Raw genomic sequence first — 6,333 nt, forward strand, 5'->3', positions numbered from 1 at the left:
GGATCGGGAATTGAACCCGGGCCGCAAAAGTGAGAAGCAGCAAGTGCATTAACAGCGTCGTAGCCACTCTGAGGCACACCGAGGCAGTTGCCTCGGCTAAAATTTGCAGAGCCATGTTGAGATTACAAAGAAAAAAAGGAAAATTAATGTCAAAGAATAAAATCTGTATAAGAAATTGAGGCAATTTAATGAATTTTAGGCACTCATATTCACAAACATATAATATCATTGAGTACAATAGGTTCGTGTTGAGGCAGATATTATTATTTCAATTTCAGCGTCATAGCCACGCTGCATATCAAATACCGATAGGTAAAAATACGCTAATTCTGATACGGTTAAGTGTACAATTTTCGCAAAGAAAAAGAATCGTGATTTATTCTAAACAATCTGTTCCAAATACTATTAATAACTAACTGATTAAATGGTCATTTGTACGGTTATGCTGATGGCTGAATGATCGATATTCTACTGAAATTTTGAAAATAATAATACATTTTTTTGTGTTAATATAACTGTACACAAATTTATGTTAATAAATAGATATCCAAAGAGATATAACCGCTTTCAACACGTATTTATAAACTTTTACGACGTGTGTGATGCTAGCCTTTTTAGCAAGTTTAGTACATAGGTTGAATCATGAATCCTATTTAGTCCTTTTAGCACCCTTTTAGCCTAATTAGTATATTTAACACGTTTAGTACAAAGGTTGGAAAATACATGATATTAATGTAGTAATGATACATGATATAGCCTTTTAAGTTTATTTAGCAGCCTTTTCAGCCTATTAAGGAGGTTTGGTACATTTTTTGAAAAAATAAATCCTCAAAGCATATGTATCAGTAGTTTTCGCCTATTAAGCGACGTAAGCAAGTTTAGTACATGTCTGTTAGAAAATACATCCTATTTAGCATATCAAGCTTATTTTGCAGCCTTTCAACAAGTGTATTAAATAGGTTGAAACAAACATCCTATTTAGGCTATTAAAAAACCCATTCAGCCTATGCAGTCTATTTTGCTTTTTAGCAATCTTATTGAATAGGTTGAACCATTCATCATATTATTAAGTGTAAGCCTATTTAGCAAGCCATTTGCATTATTTACACAACCAGTTTGTATGAACTGTTAAGTGCCCCTTTCGAACAAACAAGAGTTATCCCAAGGAAGTGACATAGCGCACGCCGATCTTCCTTCGGCTGCCTGTCGGGCTGTTCTACTTTCGGCCCAGGGTTTTAGTTAGGGTTGTCGTCAGGAGGACGTTCATCAAGCCTATTAAGCGCAGCTTACGCAATATATACGGCAAGTCGATATGCAACTTTACGGGCCCCTTTTGGAAAACAAGAGGAAGAGACATAGTGCACGCTGATCTCCCGGCGGCTGCCTGTCGTGATTACCTTCTTTCGGCTCGGAGTTTTAATTATGATCGGCATCAGGGGGACGTACATGAAGCCTTTTAAGCGTATTATGCGATATATCGACGACGAGTTGGTATGCACCTTTAAGGGCCCTCTTCGAACAAACAAGAGTTACCCCCCGGCATCGACCTATTGCAATCATATCTCCCGCCGGCAGCGTGTCGGGCTGACCTAGTTTCGGCGCGGGGTTTTAATTACGGTCGGCGTCAGGGACGCGTTGATACAGCCTATTAAGCGTAGTATGCGATAGATCGACGACGAGTGGCTATGTATTTTTTATTTGAGATTTTAGAGCATGGTATATGTTTATATGATAATCTTGGTTGTGTGTATATATGTGGAGATTTTAACAGTAGAGTTGGTGATAAGAAAGATTATATTGTTTGTAACAAATTTAATAGTTGTATCGATAGCAACGATTATACTTCAGATTGTATCCCTGACAGGGCCTCTTTAGATAAATCACTCAACAGTCACGGGATAAAATTCGATCAGGGATTATTCGAATTTTACCAACTTTTAATGATATTGTGCGTAATACCAACTGCCCTGACAGGGACTCAATTAATGTTTTGATTGATAAGTTTTCAAATACTATCCGCGATGTTGCGGATCCATTGTTTGCCAAAGAATGTTTTTATTCAAATGATGTTTATTTTGAGGGTTACAGTAAAAGAGATAAAGATTGGTTTGATCATGATTGTAGAGTTGCGCGTAATATGTATTTAGAAGCGCTAAGGTTGTTTAATGTAGACAAAAGTAATACAAACAGGTCTGTTTTGTGTGATGCAAAAACTAATTACAAAAATATTGTTAGAAAGAAAAAGCACGCCGATTATAATAAACGCATGTCCGAGTTAGCTAATTTACGCAAAAGTAGGCCAAGAGTCTTTTGGAAACATTTTAAATCTAGATCTTCAAAAACATCTACCAAAATTTCTCTAGATGAATTTAAACATTATTTTGAAAATTTAAGCGCAGACATTGCTACGGATAAGAATAATGATGCTGAAAGTTTTAATAGTTTTTATAACTTTGATAATCCTAATACTGTTTACCCGGAGCTTGATGATCCAATTACAGTTCAAGAAATAATAAATGCTGTTAAGCTACTGAAGCGGAACAAATCTTGTGGCAGTGATAATCTTTTGAACGAGTATTTTATTGAAAGTGTTGATATATTAGCCTTACATATATGTGATTTATTTAATTGTGTATTGAACTCAGGATATTATCCTGAAAAGTGGACCGAGGGAATTATTGTCCCTCTACACAAGAAAGGTTCAAAAGAAGATGTAAATAATTATAGAGGGATTACTTTATTTAGCTGTTTATCTAAGCTCTTTACAACCGTTTTAAACAATCGCATTGAAAATATTTGTTACGAAAATAATACTATTTCGGACGCCCAATTCGGATTTCGGAAAGGGCGGTCTACGACAGATGCAATATTTATTCTTCATTCTCTTGTTCAAAACTTTTTATTTGAAAATAAGAGATTATCTGTAATTTTTGTGGACATGATGAAATGTTTTGATACTATATATAGAAATGCATTATGGTTAAAAATGTATAAATGTGGCATACAGGGTAAAATTCTTAGAATTGTAAGAGACATGTATCAAAAAGTTAAATCTTGTGTTAAGTCTTCATTTTAAATTATGCTTCGGAAGTCTGGGGCTATACTAAAACTAAGGAACTTGAAAGAATCCATTTGAAATTTTGCAAACGATTACTAAAGGTAAAACTTAACACATGTAATGCTTGTGTTTATGGTGAGCTGGGTAGATATCCCATGTATATACATAGATATGTACGTGTAATTAAATATTGGTTTAAGATATGTAGATCTGAAAATCATTATTAAAACCATATATAATTTGACCGTCTCAGATTATCATAAAGGCTGTCATAATTGGATATTTAATGTTTAAAAATGTTTGATGACTTTGGTTTTAGTTATGCATTTGATGATATAAATACTATTAATATTGAGATTAACTCATTTGTAGAGGAATTTAAACGGAGAGTTTATGATAACTTCACACAGGACTGGTATAGAACCTTAAATAATAGTTCGATGTTAGATGTTTATCGAAATTTTAAAATCAATTTTGAATATGAGTCGTACTTAGACATTTTACCAAGAAGTTTGAGATATTTTTTACCAGATTAAGATTGTCAGCTCATCCACTGCATATTCAAACCGGTCGTTATGCAAGAGACGTCGCTAGAAATCAGCGTCACTGCATGTGTTGCAATTCGACCGATATTGAAGATGAATTTCATTTTATTTGCATTTGCCCGGCGTTTAGAAACATTAGAAAAAAATACATAAAACCATGTTATTACAAAAGGCCATCTATGTATAAACATCTAAGTTTACTGCAATCGAATAATAAAATAGAACTTATAAAAGTATGTCTCTTTGTTAAAGAATTACTTAAAGTTCGAACATCTATTATTAACGCAATAATGCTTTAGATGTTCATCCTCTTTTCTTTGTTCTTTTTTCTTTTTTCTGTCTTTGTTGTTTTTATATTTAATTTACTTTGTTAGCTAACTAAATCATTTGTAAATACGTGTAAAAGTTTGTACCTATCACAATTGACATTGTACTGTTTTCATAATGTGTTGTTGACGATGTACATTGTATAAGTCAAAATAAACTGTCTGTCTGTTTGTCTATTTTTAAGGGCCCCTTTCGGACAAACAATAGGTATCCACCGCAATCGACCTAGTTTGCGCTGATCTCCCGTCGGTTGCCTGTCGGACTGACCTACTTTCGGTTCAAGGGATTAATTAGGGTCAGCGTCAGAGGGACGTTCATTCAGCCTATTTATTGTTTTATGCGCTTTAACCAAGGCGAGTGGGTATGCACTTTTAAGGCCCCCCCCCCTTCGAACACACAAGAGTTATCCCCCGGTAGCGACCTACTGCAAGCATATCTCCAGTTGGCTGCGTACCGGGCTGACATAGTTTCGGCTCGGGTTTTAATAAGGGTCGTCATCAGGGGGAAGTACATACAGCCTATTTAGCGCATTATGCGATACATCGACGACGAGTGGGTATGCATCTATAAGTATAATATTATATATAATGTTTTTTCGGACAAACAAGAGTTTTCCCCCGGAATCGACCTAGTGAATGCAGATCTCCGGTCAGCTGCCTATCGGGCTGACCTTATTTCGGCCCGTGTTATAATAAGGGTTGGTGTCCGGGGGACGTATTGACAGCCTATTTAGCATATTATGCGCTATATCTACGGCGAGTGGGTATGCACCTGTAAGGGCCCCTTACGGACACAAACGAGTTATCACCGGTATTTACCTAGTGCACGCTGATCCCCAGTTGTCTACCTTTCGGGCTGACCTTGTTTTGACCCAGGGTTTTATTTAGGGTGGTCTTCAGGGGGACGTAGATACAGCCTATAAAGCGTTTTACGCGCTATATATACGGCGAGTAGATATGCACCTTTATGGGCCCGTTTCGGACAAATAAGAGTTATCCCTTGGAAGCGACTTGTGCACGCTTATCTCCCGTCGGCTGCTTGTCGGGCTGACATAGTTTCTTCCCTGGATTGAAATGAGGGTCAGCGTCAGGGGGGGGGGCTTACGTACAGCCTATTTAGCATATAGTGCGCTATATCCACGGCGAGTGGGTATGAACGTTTGTGGAAACCTTTCGGATAATCAAAAGTTATCCCCCGGAAGCGACCTAGTGGAGACTGATTTACATCGTTGATCATTACAAACACCATCATTACCGTCACCACCACAATCATCACCTTCACAACCACCTTCACCACCAACATCATCACCAACACCATAACTACCAACACTAGCAACATCATCATTTCCACAACCACTACCACCATCGCCACCACCATCAGCATCATAATAACCACGACCACCACCATCAGCATCACCATCACAACCACCGTCACCAAACCACCACCATCACCTCCAATATCACCACCACCATCAACACCCCCATCATCACCACCACCATCACAACCATAACCACCACCATCATCACCACCAGCACCACCACCACCGGCTAAATTGAAGAATCTTTATGGCATCCGTAAACGATGCGCCATCCTTCTCCAGCAGTGGAACCGAATCGTGAAAGAGTCCCATCTGACACGAACTAGTAACTGAAATGAAAATAAATAAAACATTACTTTATTGAAAATATACACTTTAGTATCATTTAACCAACGATGATATTAAGGGGCGATAACAGATAAATAAAATAAACACGAATTAGCATATATACCGTTAGGTAAATTAGAATACGTCCATTTGCAAGAAAATGTCAGAGTTAACGTTAAACATCTGCACTGAAAAAAAGGATAAGGTGATGTAAGACCTTAGTAACTGCCTTTAGTTAACCGTATTGCTGTTGAAAAACAGAACGAAAACGCTATCGAGTAGACTTGATTTGTAGAGCTTAGGCGTTTTAACACTGCTTACGCTGACTCGGACGACTCGGACTCGCTGTACCAGCACCGTCGACCCGCGTCAGTTTTTACGCTAGCGGGCAAAAAAGTGTGTCCCTCGCAGTAAAACTGAGGAGCCTTGCCAGAGTTTGAGCAGACAGACACACAGACAGAGCGTCAACAACATTAAAAACGTCCTAGCTCTAGAAATCAAGTCGAATGGACAGTGTTGTCTTTCTGCGTACCAACAGCAGTACTGCTTACCATAGGAACTCAACGACAATCGCACATCACAATTGTCTCTTCAATTATACCTGTCTAACGTCAATTTCAAAAATATATGTTATCACTTATCTTTGTATTTACAGGAGTGGCAGAGATGACATTTCAATGATCCATACTTCGGTCTTTTTACTGTGACCGCCAGCAGTTGGTCGTGGTGTATCCGATCCTATCGCGTGTTACTGTCTG

This window comes from Dreissena polymorpha, chromosome 7 (assembly GCF_020536995.1).
Source record: "Dreissena polymorpha isolate Duluth1 chromosome 7, UMN_Dpol_1.0, whole genome shotgun sequence".
In the NCBI taxonomy this organism is placed as follows: Eukaryota; Metazoa; Mollusca; class Bivalvia; order Myida; family Dreissenidae; genus Dreissena; species Dreissena polymorpha.